Raw genomic sequence first — 18,228 nt, 5'->3', positions numbered from 1 at the left:
AGCTTTTGTATTTTTATTATTACTATTATTATGATTTTAAATCTTAATAAGACAAATGACAGAAAAAGACAAATGTCCATCTCAGAAGTGCATGCAAAACCAAATGCTAAGTTCATCGAGCAGGTAAGCCATACATAGTTAATGTAGCCACTCAGAGCTTTTTACTTTGGTTCTGCCTTTGATTCACTTCCCCCATTTCTTTTTGATCTGCCTTTATTGTTTGTATGACTTTTTTTTCCCAGAGTTTTGAAGTTTTTGTTTGTGTTTTATTCATGCTTGGTTTTGATCTCTGCTTCTACGACCTCTTTCACTTCATCTCTTACAACACACTTGTGTCTGCTGAAAGTAAGATTTTTAAAATGAAAGATGCAATGGTTAAGATAAAAGAAACCTGAACTAGAATAATAAAAATAATAGGATCTGCCAGACACTATGCAGCACCTGGCAAAACATGATGCCCTTTGAACATTTTCTGCATTTTGTTGCATTGCTTCCATAAACTGTGCTAATGGGATTTTATGTGATACACCAAGACGAAGCAGAGAATCTAAAGTATAAGTAAATTGGTACATGGCTTTTATTTTTTACTTTTTCACTACTAAAAAGAAATAGTCAGTGAGTTGAAACCCACAAGATTTACTCTGGATATCGTGCAGATACTGTGTGTGTGAGTGTGCTGTCCGTTATCAATAGCAGTCTTCAGTCTGGGCACAGAAGGGGTGCCACACAGTTCCGTTCTTGCCCCAATCCTTTTCTTAATCTATATGCTCCCTATGGTCTACATCTTTAAAATAAATAAATAAAAACATAGCATCTCATTTCACTGTTATACAGATGACTCAGATTTACCTGCAACTAAAACATAGATCTGCGAGTCCTCTGAAGATTTTATACATTTTTAGGATGTTGGATAGTTTTAAATTTTCTTCATTGGAGAAAAGAAAAAAAACCATCCGGAAATAGAGGTCATTGTGTCGTAGGCTTTTTAGGGTCTATGATTGTGACCCTTGACATATTTATGAAAAGGCCATTGTGGGAAAATTATTAGTGATTATTGAAGGTTTTGTCTTATTAAGATGTAAAGAAAAAAACTTCCCTCTTTCAAAAGGTTAACAATTTATGGAGAAGGGAGATCCTTCTTCTTAAATGCAAAACTATGACACAAACTCAAAAATTTCTGAAGAAAGTGTGCAGAAGTGTGTCCATCACTTTAGACCCAGCATTTAAGCATTTTAGATTTGCCCTGAGGAATAAATCCATGCAGGTCTAACATGCGTGATCCACCACTAGAGTGCAATGACTGAAGCTTTTGTCAGGTCCATCATCATAGTGCTATGGCTGACCTAGTTCACCACAAAAATACAATGGATAAACCCCAAGTACAGTGGAATTCAGTCTGAGACTGACGACTATAAGCTTCGCACATGTGGTTCTTACGGTAGCCCTGAGGTGCAAAACACTACAACATTAACGAAGCACAATTACAAATTACAAAATCACTACAACATTAACAAAAACACAACAACATTAACAAAAACACAACAACATTAACAAAAACACAACGACATTAACAAAACGGAAGAGGTAGGTCCCAGTGGGAGACCTAAGAAATCGCTGATTGGACTACAGCTCGTTTTACTTCTGAACCTGAAGTTTTTCTGGAGAGCCTTTTCACAGTGATGTCAGACAATGGGCGCCGTAACTCGAAGAGATGTATCTTTACTTCTGGTGTGATTTTGCCTCGGGAAACCTGACTGAAAAATTTACGGATACTCATTATCTTAAGGATATACTAAAAGGTAAGGTTAATTACAACAGCATTTAAGTGTTAGCCGTTATTACTCATTGTCAATCCACCAGTCTCTAACTGTGTATATAATAAACAGCCTCCGATCGGAGAATAAACCAGCTAGCAGCAGCTTTAGCCACAGTTGGGAATATATATACTCCGCTGTCTGTCAGTGCTGTAACATTTAGAGGTTCATTTTCTGTCACACTCAGCCTCGATTTTTCTCGTTTTTCTCAATTTATGTCATCATTTTAACTCAGAATCCAACTAAAAGTAATAGCTCCCTTCTCGGGATCAAGCTGGACGTTTTGATACCACTTTTGTGGGTGGGCACGCAGCGGTATGAGCCGCATTAACGGTGACAGAAGAAAAATAAATAATATCCAGACATTCAATTGGGTGTAGAACAATAGGTGCCTGCCATGCAATGCATGGAGGGAGTGACTGACTTGCTAAGCAATAAACTGCTATAAACTGCTCTCCCTATGCATTGCTGTGGCAGGCCCCAACAAGCATGGCCAGGTGTGCACAAATCTGGAGCCACTAAGACGGAAACATAGCAGTACAGCCAGAAAGGTGTACGAGGTGCCCTTCTCTGCTTCTAATACATCCAGGGTGCGTGATTGATTTTTTTGCACAGGAGCTGGTGTCTTAATGTCCTAATGCATTGCTCTGTCACAAAGGGCTGCCTTGGCAAGCTGCCCTTTCCCCAGACTGATCTGTCACTCGATTGGATGAGACCAGGGTAAATAAATAAAGAGGGAGGCTGCGAAAGTTGAGCTGTAGGAGGACAAGGGATGGGCAACGAGGATGATTACACTGCCAGATAATCATAAAATATCCAACCACACACGGGCGTATTATTTTCCTATAAAACATACTCCTAAGCAGTTGTCCTGCACACACTGAGATTATTTCACAATGTTTATTGTTTCTCGACTGGATATTGATTTGACAAGGTCGAGCCTGGTTTATATCAGGCCACAGGCTCCTGTTTTAATTCTTTGAGGCGGATGATTCCTCCAAAATCGATACACTGTTCGACAGCTTCTTTATGCACTTTCATGGCTCTGAAAAGATCTGAGAGGCTTACATTATTATGCTTTTGCTGCTCTAATTTCATCAACACATTCAAACCCATCTCTTCTGACTTTGTAGCAATTTGATTTCATTATAAAATACAGTCATCCAGCAAGGTGTAAAGCAGTGGTTTCACAAAAATGCTTATGAGAACTGTTTTGTTAAAAAAAAAAAAAGAAAAGAAAAAGATTTCTCATTTGCTAAATCTCATAGTTGAACATTTACATTTAATAAGCTCACAATACTCAACACAAAGTCCATTTTAAAGTCACCAAACAGCAGAAACAGGATAAGAGGAGATTTTGTATTGATTGTCTAAAAAAATGAAAAAGTAGTACCCCCTGTAGGGAAGAGAACAGACTAAAAAGCATTTTTAATGGTCAAAATGACTGGAAAAGTGCCATATAAGTTAAGATCATTTAAATCAGAATAAACTTCTCCTGTTTCAGGTCAGGCTGAATCCAAATATATTTCTATTTGATAAATGCCAGAATAATTAAACAGACAACTTTTTAAATATGTTTTATTATTTTATTTTATTTTTTATTTTTTTCAAATTTTGAAATTTACATGTACACTAAGATTATGTATTTGCATAATTTGGGGAAATGCTGTTTATTATGCAATGGCTTACTTGACAGCATTTGAGCTACATGTAGTACCACCTATAATATGTATTTTAAATTTACATAATGGACATTATTCATTATAAATTAAGATGTATAGTTCAAGGATAACACCAGTCTGAAATAAATGAATAAAATTCAGACTGGTGGGAATTCAGACATGATACTTAATCATGTTTGTGATTAAGTATCTCTTTCATATTGTGATATTGCTCAGATAATAATAACATTGGAGCATCAGTCAGCTCTAACAGTTTCAAAGTTTTTATTAGTAGCTTTAACTCCTTTGGATTCACAAAAATTACTGTTCTACTCAGAGACTTAAATAAAAAGGCAAATTGTTCATCATTGTCTCTTTTGGTCTTATCAATACCAGTTATGAAAGATGCTGTTTTTTTTTATTAAAAAAAAATAAATAAATAAAAAAATAAAGCTGTTATTTTTACTATCACTGTTTTTTATCATTTCTTTCTTCACATCAAACGGGCAGCAACAACAAGGATTCAACATAAAAGCGATGGCTGGGACACAAAAGACACCTGCAGACTGTAGAAAACTGGCAATCTAACAATGAAGGAGAAATCCTAAAACTGCCAATTGCTGCCTCGTGAGAAATCAATGGATTGAAGCATATTTGCTGCCAAGAAATTGTAATTTGCAGCTTCAGCGGAGTGGTAAAATGTAATGACCCCAACTGAACCAGAGAAAAATAAAATACATAAATAGAAAAAAACAGACTAAGGAATTAGCCTGCACCAAAAGTATTTATGTGTGCCAGCACATCTCCTAACGCCACTTCTTATTATATAAATGAATCATTTTTACACCGATAGGAAGAATAACAGATAGTCTACGCATGCACATGCGTCTCGCTCACGCTGAGGTTTAGATGGGATAAAATAGACGCTGGCTTGACTGTTTGCCACATTCCTCCGGTTCACCCTGCCCTTGTGCCCTTCTTGTTGAAAACTGCATGGCGCTCAAGAAACCATAATCAGGAAGTTTGATTCGACAACAAACTACATGCACACTTGACTGGTCCCACTGGTGCTGGAGAAAAAAACCAATAAAGCATCCGAGAGCAAATGGCAAGCTCTAACCAAGCAACAGAAACAAAGAAACTGCAGGACACAGACAACTCTCTGCTGTGATGCTGAAGTAAACACTGAACTTTTAACCCACAGTCAGAACTCGCTGTTGTTTCTTTGCTCTTTTCTGTTTGTATCCCTTTTTTTTTGTCTGTTTTATAGTGCAGAGTTGCAGCAGCTAGGTTAACACTGTGACCCAGGGGAAGAGGATTTTCTTGTTTGTGTGTATGTTGTTTTTTTTTGTCAGAAGTCCTGAGGGAAGTGACAGTGCTCCTGTATGAGTGTGCTGGTTTGTTTTTGGAGAACCTGTCCTTTTAGGTGCCAAAGTTATGGCATAGCTTCACAGCCAATAGTTCAAACTGTGCTGCATGCGTGCTGACAGAAATCACCACTTTGCGTTTTTATATGTGTGCATTTGTGCATTTTGTGTCAAGGAGTGAGGGCAAAGTGATTTACTCCTCCCTTATGCTTTAAACACATTACAGAGTCTGTCTTTACTCAGACAGCAGCTGCCAAGGAACAGCTAGTTTTGCTCTGACGAGTGCCAGTTGTTATTGCACATCTGGAGACAGATATTAATTCCTTTTATTTAGAGCTTTAAATGCTCAGTGAGGCTCTTTTCATTGTCAGTGTTCTGGAAGCTTGGAAGTTATGGCACCTTTACTTTGCCATAGTGGAGTTTAAAATATGGTATTCTAGAGTCTGTTCACCCATGCAGTCCTCTGTCAATTGTCTTCCAGTTAAAAAAAGGAAAAATATGGGTTTCAAGAATCCAGGACCAAAACCCAGACATTCCTCCCCAGCAAAATATTTGGTGTGTTTTGGAGGACCCCAGTGCTTTCCAAAAGCCAGAGAGGCATCCTCCACAAATGCCTGAACGGACTCATTATTTTCGGCTTTCCCCATGTCTGAATATCCTTCTCCCCATATCTCTAGCAATGAGTCTAACCACTCCACAAGGGAAGCCAATGACACCCACTTGTTTCTTTTAATAATCATTAATATCTAATGACCACAGGTGACGGTGATAATACAGATGGACTGATAAATTGAGAGATTTGGCTTTACCCTGACAAACCACAGGAGCACCTTCATTAAAGCAGCCCTGACCCAAATCCATATATTCTACAAAAAGCAAAGAACCAACCCCAAAGTTCCCACACTCTTCCCTCCTTGATTATGCCTTAAGTTCCTGATCAAGAACACCACAACAGGATCAGCTGTTGTAATCGTGCATGCCACAGTTAGTGAGCTCTAATTGCAGGTCCTTTTTTTTTCATTAGGAGATAATCATGATTCTGGTCATCTCTATCAACTGTGTCTCTACCAGATGCCTGAACTTCATATATTCCGCTGTGATAAATGCTGGTTGTGTGGTCATAAACCTTCCACATACAGGACAGACACCTGCATCTTGAGACAAATCACATTACAAATAAATTTTATGAGCATGGCTTAAACCAGTTGGATCCTGTTTACTTGATTTTGAAATAAGCACAGTTCTGCTTACTGAACTCTTTCAGCCTTGAGCCCTTTGAGCGTTGCTGATACTGTTGTTGTTAAACTCTTGTGGATATTCAATCATGAGCTACTGGAATGAGGGAGGACTGTGGGAAGCAATCTTCAATCCTCGGGCCGTTATAAACACCAAAGCTTCCACGCTTCAGTGTGACCCGTCATCTTTCAACTTTGGTGGCTCAGCACTCGTCTGCTTGAAGTGGTAATGGCCTAAAATGGAGGTCATATCACGCAGGGTCATTATCTGCAAAGGCACATTAGGCGATTATCTCTGCAGCTGTTCTTTGTGGGTCACTGCAGTCTGCAGTTAAAGCTGTCTGCGAGAGAAGAATAACTCGACTTTTTCACACGGTTGGACTCATCAACAATATGGACACCCACGCACTAGTAAATGTCATCACGCACTCGGAGTGCACTAAACAAATTGAAGTTTTTCTAGAATGCTTCCCACACCACCTTCAATACATTTGGATTTAGCACCACAACATGACGCAGGAGGACAAAAAAACAAGTAAAGGCATCAAGTAAAATAGACCGATTGAAATTTCTTGCAGTGGATCTTTTTCACCAGCTTCATCAGCTGAGCATCTAATTAAGACTAATTAGTAGTCACTGGGGAAACAGGCAGACTTAAAAAGTCCTTAATTAATGTGTGGACTCATGATGCCCAGGCATAACAACTTCCTAAGCACCTGCTTAGCACAATGCACCATATTAACCTTCTGCTGCTTCCAGGCCCCCCTTCTGAATCTTTAACAAGCAATTGCAACCACTGATCAGCAGTGAGATCTGAGCTGGGCACTCTCACATTGATCAGTGGATTAATGGCTTTATCTAGTGTTGTCCATGGCTGAACTAAATTTTTATTTTATTTTTATTTTTTTTGAGAACTTTGAACTGATCAGTGCTGCTTTTCACATCAAAAACATGAGGTGAGAGGAAGCCCATCTCTGCATCTTCAAACAGTGCTCAATTCAGAAGTAAATAAAATATTTAAACTGCAATATTTTAGGAAGGGACAATTTTTTTTCCCCATACTTTATGCATAAAGAATGAAGTTGAAGCTTGACGTATTTGGGTTCTTGTTGTTTGTGTATAGATTGATCCTAATGGACTCTGTAAAGTTAGGCGCATAATTTGTAATAATTAAAAAAAATCATTGGAAGAAGTTCAGAAACAAACCAGTAAAAATCTATGGCAAGCTGTTTTGGAAATTAATTGCACATTTTCTAGTGCCACCTGTCATCTAATATATGCTGCGGCTGTTCATATATACCAAAAAAAAAAAAAAAGCTAAATAAATAGTTGGGCGACATTTAATATTCACCACCTGGTACTTAAAAAGTATAACGGCACCAAGCATTGATTCGATACTTTGTGGAGTGCAAGACATACCCAGTGGCATGTAAGTACTAATTCTACCCTCCGATTTTGAAAGCCAGTAAATCTGAACAGCTTTCATTTCTTCTCAGTCAGTAAGAATCATATCCATGAAGTTGTGTTCAGGTTGGTGTTTGCATGGGTGTTTCAACTCACCTTTTCCTTGCAGGGTGTATCCCCTCAGCTGCAGCTCATCATGATTAATTAGAAGGAAAACAAAAAGGAGCAGACTCCCTGAGGCAGATGCCACGTCAGCATTTAGTCTGTTCTAAACAGAGAGGAAAAACTGCTTTCTTTAATCAATATATTAGGAGATGTGTGAATAAATTTATTAGATTTTTTAAAAATAGGAGGCTGCTCAAAAATAAAAAAAAATGTACATGTATAATTATTGATTGCCACCAGCTCCATGCAGCCTTTCAGTAACTTCACGATGCTGTAAGTAGATTATGCTAATAGTGAGGATTTCCTTTTTAAGGAGACAAATGCAGCTGAGAGTCACACAGCATGACTGATCAAGCAATGCAACTAAAAAATGATTTGACATTTTTGATAAAAATCCAAAGAATGAACTACTTCATTCACTGTTTTGTAAAGTTTTACTTTTTACATTTCCTAGTAACATGTCTATTCAGTTTACATCCCTGATGGTCAGAGGCGCAAAAAGTGGGTATGCAGCGTATGCAACGCATAGGGGCGCAGCACCAGAGGGGGCGCCAAAACCCCGTCTGGAGGGGGCGACGCGCCGATTATGTTTTCCCATACACTTCAGCGCGCCTCACGCTCCTTCACCTCTCGCACATAACGAGGTAAATGTAGCGATTTTTACACTTCACGTGTCGTGAAGGGGGGGTGAGCGTCGCTCCTTCACCCTGACGTTACTTCCCGGGGGTGGGGGGATTTATATTTTCGCATCCACCTGAATAATGTGTAGTTGCGCCACTGCTGATGGTATTAGTGTTTTTTTTTTTCTTTAATTAAAATTGCAATGTGAAATTTTTACCAACTGTCAGGACTTCGGGTTGGTTTTGTTTTAATTTGAATCCAGTTATGTAGATTTGCTCTTAAACCTCATTTGGGTCATTTTACCTTGGAAATCTTTTATATTACCCAAACAACAAAAATATAAGGTTCAACATTAAAATGCTAAGAAACAAACTAAAATACAATATGTCCTATTTGAATTATGATCTGAACGCTGTTTTACGTAGTTTATTGGGAATTTCAGTTATAAATGTTTTAAACAAAACTATTTTGAAAGAGAAAAACAGTGGTGGATATGGAGGCAAATATGAATATTTACATTGTACTGGCATATGGAAAAGTAAAGAAGGCGCTTCTAAAGTGTCCTTGACAGCATGATTCTGGAAAGTCATGAGGGAAGGAGTTTTTATAAGAAAGCTGCAATATTGCAAAATAAACTGTAATGTAAAACCACGGCTGACACACTCACAAGTTGGGTTGTACCATACCATCAACACCTGTTGTTGAACAATACAAGACCTTTGTAGTAAATGCAGGCTTTTACCTTGGTGTGTTTATTTCAGTTAAAAATTCAAACTCATGCCTCCCGTATGCTCCCATAAAGCAACATATTTCAAGGGTTTATTTCTGTTGATGCAAATGTTTATAGCTTTGTCAGGCTGACAGTCACTGACTTCCTCCACATGGAGGGTAAAACATTTTATTGCTTGGTTTTAGCTTGCCACAGTGCTGTATCTTAACATATTTATGGGAAATGTAATAATATGGGGAGTTATAAAAACATACTTTCCTGGTACGCTGTAATGTGTGGGTGAGCTTAGGTTTGTTTCATTAGCATCCACCAAACCAAAATTGTAAACAATGACTAGGTGAGAGAGACCTGCAATACTAAGCATGCTTTAGGTCAGAGTTTCTCAACCCTGGTCCTCCGCGCCCCACTGCTCTGCATGTTTTAGATGTGCCTCTCTTTCAGAACAGCTGATTCAAATGATTGCATGACCATCAAATACTGCAGAAGCCTGTTAATCACCCAGAGATACAATTCAGGTGTGTGGCAGAAGGGAAATACCTAAAACATGCAGGACAGGGGGGGCGCTGAGGACCAGGGTTGTGAAACACTGCTTTAGATGGTTTTTGGCGGGGAGTCTGTAGCAGGCTTTGTTATGACTTGGACAAATATGATAGGCTGATTCCGTAGTTCACTTCAGATGGTCTTTTTTGTGCTCAACTTCAGGTGAAAAAAGTTGGAGAAGCTCTGTGACATATTTACAATGGCATGCTAAAAAAAAAAAAAAACACAGACAAAAAGAAACAGCTGTACCTACATAGCGACTCAAAAGCCCATCACCTTCAGCATGACTTGTTGGAAGTCAATACAAACTGACTCCGATCCAGTCAGTTTTTATGGTCACAGGCTCCGCCAAAAGAAGACAACACAGCCCCCCCTGCCCTCCCCCAAAAAAAGGCAACAACAAAAAATAAACAATTATACAAGTAGTTATGCACAATAAAAACAATATTTATAACACTTAAAAAATAAAGACAAACCTGTGACAAAAAATACAATGCTCAATAAAAAAAAACAACAACGCGCAATTAATACGTCATGATTGCTGCACTGCGTCACCACGTGACGTTTAACCCGGAAATAGCTTCGTTTGAATATCTGAACCGGTGAAATGTTTGACACTGAAAATTACAAGCTAGGATAGATATGACAACTGAGACAGGAACACCGTGTGTGCACCCACTACGAACTACGTCACTTTGGTGAGTAAGTAACAAAGAGTAAGTTATGTACGCGTGTGCGTGCGTGTGCTTGCATGTCGGCACGGCCTTTACTGAGGGACTACGTCCCAGCTCATGGCTGCTCCCCTGTCACAAAGTTATTTTGTGAATGCCTGAAAGAGTTGCCAATGCACTCCAGGATTAATTTTGACAGGCCAGACACTCCTGAGATGGTTAATCACTGTGATTGAGAAGGCACCATTACTTTTAGCCACGGCATCAGGTTGGTATGATTCTGATTTTTATTTTTAACTTAAAAATGGAAGGAAATAAATGCAATCTGTAATGAAAAATTGAAAGCTGTTTTCTTAATTCATCTTTTAAAATATTCAACACATTTGAAACAAATGCTATGACAAAAAGAATAAACTGACAAAAAACTGTCAAGGAGATAAATACTTCTTTTACAGGACTGTGAACGATTTAAAGGCAAACTGAAACAGCAAAAAATAAACTTTAATATCTGCCTTTTTCCTACTTTAAGTAAAAAAAAAAGAAAAGAAAAAAAAGAGCAAACAATTTCATAATATCCAATTTTATAGTGAGTAGAATATTACATTTAGCATTATTAGCAAAATATATTGTCTGAGTTTCTAATAATCAAATGCTGTTGTCCAAAAATCCCCCCAAACCATCAATTACTCTCAACTCTTTGACATCTGAGAAACATTGTCATCATTGTTTCTCAGATGTTTGGCTGTCTGGTCCTGCTGATGTCGTATGCAGCCTCTGACAAGACCCATGGTGAGTTGAGTGATGCAGAAGAAACCAAGGTCAGGAAGAAGAAGCAAGAATCAACGGCACTAAGCTTCCTCCCACTGCGATATCTGGGCCTGACAGACTGCCAAGTCAGAGGGAGGTAACCCTCCCTTCATCTCATTTAGGAAGACATTACACCAAGCCATGTTGAGAGAGCACCTGGTGAGCCAACCTTCCTGTGACACTCTTTCTCAGCAGCAGCATTGAACAATACTACCTTTCAGTTGAGAACATTTATTCAGAGCAGGGGCGGGGGGGAAAGATATACTAAATAATTTATGACCAGAATCAACAAGAGATAATAAAGATGTACTTTTTTTTAGATTATAAAATGAGAAAAGTATCTAAGTCACGTGTGAGAAATGCCTTTATAAGGTTCTGTCTCCATCTGTCAGGCTTTGTCCATAGCTCCTTATCTAGCCACTGAATTCCAAATGGAACTCAACAATATTGTGCAGAACTGCACAGGACAAACTGATGTCACACAATTTCTCAGGCATACACAACAGGATTCAAAAAGGTGCTCCAGGGCAGAGCCATTTTTCCATTGCTTTCCCAAAAGCAGTACTCCACAATTGGTCCATGTCTGAATGTACTTTGCTAAATCTTTAATCATGACTTTAAAATTGAAGCCATGGTTGTTTGGACTTTAGGTGCTTAAATGTTACCTTGCAGCCATTTTCCACACAAAAGTGTGACAAGTCACACTTTTCACACTTGGATAGGAAAACGGCATGTTTTTCTATCTATCTTGTTGTGATGAATGGATAAGAGAGAGAGAAAAAACACCGTTTCACAACAAATTAAAATGTTGGTACTTCCTTTTGATTTTGACGTTATGGCTAACTACAGCTGAAAGAAGTCTTTAACATCAGACCATTTTGAATGATCTGGTCTTTTTTTATAAAGCCAAATTGTAATTGGACAAGTGACTCTAAGAAACTTAAATTGCAATGGACCTCATGGTTCATTCCTGACTGCTTCTGACTGTGACTGTATTTTATACATACCGTATAAGACCCACTTTGTGGGCTTTGAGGGGGGGGAGGGGGTGCAGAGGCCAGGGATCATATCTGACCCTGATGCAAAGAAACAAGCGAGGTGAGGTAGAGCGGTCGGTGTTATTAGATCGCTTCAGATGGGGTGTGACACACTCTAGTTGCTTAGTGAACACTGCAGAGGACAGAGAGGACCTAACAGGAAAATAACCCTTGGTGCTTGATTGACAGGAAGGGGAGCTTGAACAAACAGACGGGGGAAAAACACGAAGGGTTTTAGAGCAACTGTTAGAGTTGGGGGGTCAAATGTGCTCAGCAGAATGTACGACAAGAAGAGAGGCCTTGTTAGAGACTTCATTGAGACAAATACAATCATCATCAAAATTCTGACCCTAATAATGTCTATAGTAGATCATGGACATACACATTCCTCACTCTAAGTTGTTGCTGTTGTCTACATTCTGATTCCTTATTTTGCAAATTTACACTAATTTTCCAAATGACTCAGATTTCTTTGTGGCCAATTTTCTTCTATCCTAATCACTCTTTGTGCAGCAGCAGTTGAAATTCTTCAGGTAGGAAGTCGCACACTACTTCTCCAAAGAATAATATTGTGAAAATGCCAGCGATGTAAGCACCAAGGGAATGGGGAATTAAAATTGCGACATAGGAAAGCAGGCAAATGAAAAGCATTAAATCTGACCTTATAAGTAGGGCTGTCAGAAAAAAAAAACATAGGCTTAAGAGAGATTCCAAATAGCTCTATGTATTTCATAATCAGTTGGAGGAAAGTGTAGCATATCTACATCAGATCTCAGCTGGTGCATGCAGGTTTACTGCAACGTCAACTTGCGGTGCAACAGAGGAAACTATACAATGTGTGTGAAAAATGTTAATTCAGGCTAGTGCAAAATGAAGATGAGACATGTATATAAAAGTCATTGTACTTTTAAGATTAGATTGGCTGATTGCAAAAACAAACATTTTGTAGGCTTAACAAAATGTAGAGTGTGGAGACTTAAGAGAATGAAGTTGTGTGGATGCTAACTCAGTTGATGAGATGTCGGAAACTGGAAGGGAAAATGGTAACTTTTTCCTCCTGATCTATTTTCTGGTAACTTAGGAAGATTTACTTAAAATGCCAGTGTGTAACATTTATTTAAAAAAATATGTTCTTTTGCAAAAATGTTAAAACTATCATGTATTGACAGCATAACTTGAGATATTTATGAAGATATATTCTGTCTTTGCTGAGAGCAATGGAAAAAGAATATCTTTGATTTTATTCAGTTTCTGTTAAGGGGCTGGTGTGATTGTCAGGGCAAATCTGTTTGACTCATGAGGATTTGCTTTGGAACTTCCTTTGTTCTTTCATTCCTTGTGATTTTTGTCTAATAAAAGTATTGGATCTATGTATAAAGAAAAAATACCATGTTCCTTGTACAACATTAAACGGAGTACCAACACTTTTTTTTTTTTCTACTTGAAGCACTGGTTGTAACACACTTGCCACTGCTTTTCAATGAACTTATTCAACAATGTATGACTCCAAAAACCACATTTCACTGTATGTTACTAACAAATTGATTGCGAAAGCTAAACTCGGCTACCAAAACACACGAATACTTAAATTATTTTGTAAACTGTTACTGTCTCCAAAGATTATCATCTGAAACTACTTCACTATGACCAACCAAACCCTATCAGAGTAAATAAATAAAAACATAAAGTGTCCCTTTCAAGAATCGTTTAACAAAGAAGAAAATGCATTTATCATATGTTGTTAAGTTTTACTCTTGGCTATAAGTGCTCATTATTTTCAATGCAGAGGTCTGGTTTGTGCAATTTAGCTCAACTCTGTGTCACACACTCTTCCCTATATATATATATATAATTTTATTTATTTATTTTTTTCTCGCTCGAATTTGTTGGAATCAGTATATCTTATAGTGACTACCAGTGACACGTTTTAGCACCGAAAACCCTGTCTTGTCCTTGAACACTGGTTGTACCATAGGTCCAATCTAAACACTACATAGTTCCTGCCAGAAAGCCTTTTAGCCTATTAAATGCTTGAGCCCTTTTCCCCTCCTGTGCTTTCAGATCCCTCTTTCTTTGACATTGTTTCTCTTTAGTTCTCAACCTGCATGTGGGACGTTGCATATTAGCTGAATTAAGGCTACAATTTGAGTTAAAAATGTAGTCTTCTTTCCACAGGCAAATAAAGACATGACAGCTTGCTAATAATGCTGTGTAATGGACCTACACCATCTTCAGTCACAGTTTAAACTGACTGTCAGACACTTCAAGTTCTGTTTGTATTGTTATTGTGCTGGCGACGCCTTATGCCCTTTTCTCCCCTTTTATGGGATCAACTCGCTGAACCGTGCGTCCACTCAAATTTCTGGACTTTGTATTTATAATTTTAAACTGTCATTAACAACATTTTTATAATTTATTTAGTCTGAGTAATATTGTTTCGTTTTGTTTTTAGCTATTTGGTGCAAATGATCTTTAACAAAGTTAAAACAAATATTTAGAAAGATGAATATTTTTTACTTATGGCCAGTGAGGGTTATAGCGAGATTTACTTTGAGAAGTAAGGTTTAGAGTTTTTTTTTTTTTTTTTTTTAATTATCCACTTGTAGCTATATAAATGTTATTTAGGTGCAGGTGGACTGTAAAGAAAAATCGAAAAATCTTTCAAAATGTAATATGCGTTAGTAAAGCAATTCAAAATATGAAACTCATTTGATATAGTAATGTACTTCAAGCATTTTCTTATTTTTAAAGCAGTTAAAAAAAAAAAAAATCAGTGTCAGAAAATTAGAGAATGACATGAGACCAGTTTAAAAGAATAGTACAAAAATGTCAGCCGATTATAAATCCCATGGATTGTGAAGTACATGAACTCAACTGGTCAGGGCTCATTTTACATGAATTACTGCATTAATTCTGCATGGCATGGAAGTGATCAGCCTGGACTCTGCTGAGATTTGAAGGAAGCTCAGGTTGCTCTAATAGCGGCTCTCAGTTTATCTGTATTGTTTGGTCTTGTTTCTGTACTCCTTTTGACAATACTCCATAAATTCTAAGAGGCTCTGGTTAAACAAGTCCACTGGCTATTAAAGTACATAAAACCGTGATCATTAAAGCAGATACTGGTATTTTTAGCATTATAGGCCTGTGCCAAATACTGGTGGCACAGAAATCAACATTTTCAGAAAGCTCGTCATGGAAGTATGAAGTGCTCAAAAATGTTTTGATAGATTGCTGTTCTGTCTTTTGACTTGATAAGCACCAGAGGCCAACACTCGCTGCTCACATGGCTCTCCAAATCCTCACTGAGCGTGGAAACTTCACAGACCTCAAGCAACTTGGATTCGGTGCCACTGCCATTTCTTCAGATTCTGGAGCCTTGATTTCCAACTTTCTTTCATCTGAAAAGAGGTATATGAAATACTGAGCAGCAGTGCAAGTCTTTTCTTATTGCGAATAGAATGCCTCTGATGTCTAAATGGAATGCTGCTGATGCTTCGCACAAGGAATGTTAACAGTCCATGTCCTTAGATTCACAATTTTCTCAAGAGTGCAGATACCCCGATTACCCGTGCAGCTGTTTTTGACCAGGCATTTTCTTTCCGCTAAGCTTTCCACCAGTTTGTTTTAAATTGGTGGAAACAACCATCTATTTTAGAAATGGTCTTTTGTGTCTGCCTGGTCTTGGAGGGTTTCAGTTAGTATCTGATGGAAATGATAAATAAAATAAATCTATTTAATAAGAAACTATATGTGTATATATATTGGCCTAATGTAATTTTCAGTTTTTTAAGACAGAATTTTAGTTTTTCAGTAAACATCAGTCATACTCACCATTAAACTATTTTAAAATGAATTAGTTATACAATGACATTCCAATTGAGATGGATCAATGTGGATATTTTATTTATGCAATCATGTTCAAATATAGGTGTATCGAAGATGATACGGTTTTTTTTTTTTAGTGGTGAAGAACCTGCCTTCACGTTTAATGTTTCTTTTTTAGCCTTTAATTAAGTTAAGCAAATCTAGCTAGAGTTTCAAGATCTTCCTAATTTCAATTGACCCCAAGTTATTGACTCTTAGAATACTTTACTATTTCATTAAGTATGTTTTTGAAAGCCTTTTGTTGTTATTCCTAGTCCTATATATATATATATTTTTTTTTTGTTTTTTGTTTTTTCTTCTGTTCCTTGTAAGTCACTGAATTATCACCTTAAGATAAGGGTGAAATGAAAAACTGAAATGACAATGCAGTGCAAAAACGGAGTAAAAACAAAGATCTCCCAAATGCATAGAAAAGCAAATGGAACAAATGACAGGGTGCCTGAGAAGGGAAGAGATCAGTAAATCAATTGTTCAAACAAACAGTATGAGGGGAGTGCCATTCGCCTTGTCAGCGAAACAAGCCATCATGAAGTCATTTTGTATGTTACACCTCTATATCTTTCATCTCCTCCATAAATCAGACACAGGGTCACATTAAATTTGAGAGAGATGCACCTGACTCATAAAAGAAAACCTGTATCATAAGTCAATACACATTTGTTTAAGTCGGCGTGGAAGAGAAAAGAGCATGCCGGTGGTGCAGTCAGTTTAAATTCACTGTCTCCATGTAATGATGAAGGATTTCAACACTAAAATAAAACACTGGCTCTTTATTCCTGCACAGACATGTGGATCAAGTATTTGTCAGACCTTGTTTTGTGTCTGCTTTAAATAAGGCTCATTTCCTGTTATTTACTCTTGTTGAACCAACTGCTGTGGTCCCCCATTTTCCAGTAGGGGAAATTATGCTGAGCCCAGTGTGAAAGCAATAAAGTAGCTATAAAGCAGTGACAAGCTCACAATGTGACATGAGACAGAGGAAAGGCAGGATACTGGAAGATGGTGATTGGGGGGGGGACAAAAAAGATTTGGAAGCACTGTGGATAAAATTATAACAGCTTATGCCCTGAAGGGAAAACGGTGCACATGGCTATGAGAGGAAGTCTGTCTATGCATGGGAGAATGTTTAAACTCCAAAGCTCCCGGAGTGAAAGGGTGGAATTTATTTCCATGCATGCTTTCTTAATATCATTTTTAATATTGGTTTATTGTGGGCCTGTTTATTATTTGCATTCTTTTAGACTGATGATAAAATGCTCACTTAACATAACATGAGATTTTAAATAATGCTATTTATTCTGTATAGAGTTCATATTGTGCTTTTTTTTTGTTCTTTGAATTTAGAATATTGTGAAAGAGTTTTTGTGGTTCATTTCAGAAGGTGAAACTCATTGTGTAGGTTCACTATATATGGAGTGAAATATTTAAAGCATTTTTCTCCTAGAATTTTGATGACTATGGCTTACAGCAAACATTAAAGCCTCGTGGAATAAACTAGAACAACTTCATTTTCAATTTATGACAAATAATGAAATCACAATGTAAACAATGTAAAATCAACAATTACAGTACTATATATACATGATAATATTGCACAAGTCGGAAAGTTCACAGTAGGAGGTAAAACTCTTCAGTTCTTAACAGCAATCAGCATGATTTACATGTCACAGCTGACAGCTCTGATGACCTATGGATACTATTTTAAAAACTGAATCAACTAGAAAAACAACCCTGCAAAGATGAGCCTTTAAATACTTGCTTAGTTTGAGTCAGTAGACTACACCATCAAGATGAAGCCTGCTGACCACCTCAGAGATGTCCAGATGACAGTCATCGACACCACAAGGGCGTAAGGCACAAACAGTCGTTGCTAAATAAGCTGGTTGTTCAAAGTGGTGCATCCAAGCACATTTGTAAACAGTTGAGTAGAAGAAAAAGCGTGGTAGGAAAATGTGCTTCAGCAACAAGGATAACCACAGCTTTGAGAGGCTTGTCAATTTGGGAGAGCTTACAATTAGTGGGTTGAGTCTGGAGTCAGTGCAATAATAGTCACTGTGCATAGATGAGTCTGACACATGCGCTACACATATTACCTGAGTTAAGAGCTGTTGGTCAGTGATCCAAAGTCTTTGTTGCAGATGAAAGTAAAGTTTGCACTTCATTTAGAAATCAAGGTTCCACATTCTGGAGGAAGACGACATTAAACCCATGTTGGTTGAAGTCCAGTGGGACGTTCCCGCATGCAGTGATGACTTGGGTTTTCTGAAATCCCCAGTCAATGCAGCAATCTG

General features: G+C 37.7%; 1 long non-coding RNA gene across 1 annotated transcript in view; it reads left to right on the top strand.

Moving 5' to 3' along the window:
- The first annotated feature begins 9,074 nt into the window (after positions 1-9,074).
- The window catches only part of LOC148153673 (uncharacterized), a 42,239-nt gene continuing 33,085 nt past the window's right edge, over positions 9,075-18,228 (top strand). The window contains exons 1-2 of the long non-coding RNA XR_015766387.1: positions 9,075-10,235; positions 10,943-11,174. This is a non-coding gene — a long non-coding RNA (uncharacterized LOC148153673). The remainder of the gene's footprint in view (positions 10,236-10,942; positions 11,175-18,228) is intronic.

This window comes from Poecilia mexicana, unplaced genomic scaffold, assembly GCF_051168715.1.
Source record: "Poecilia mexicana isolate PSO_F unplaced genomic scaffold, ASM5116871v1 scaffold_19, whole genome shotgun sequence".
In the NCBI taxonomy this organism is placed as follows: domain Eukaryota; kingdom Metazoa; phylum Chordata; class Actinopteri; order Cyprinodontiformes; family Poeciliidae; genus Poecilia; species Poecilia mexicana.
The sequence above is the reverse complement of the archived record's forward strand: the minus strand, read 5'-3'. Positions and strand labels throughout refer to the sequence as shown.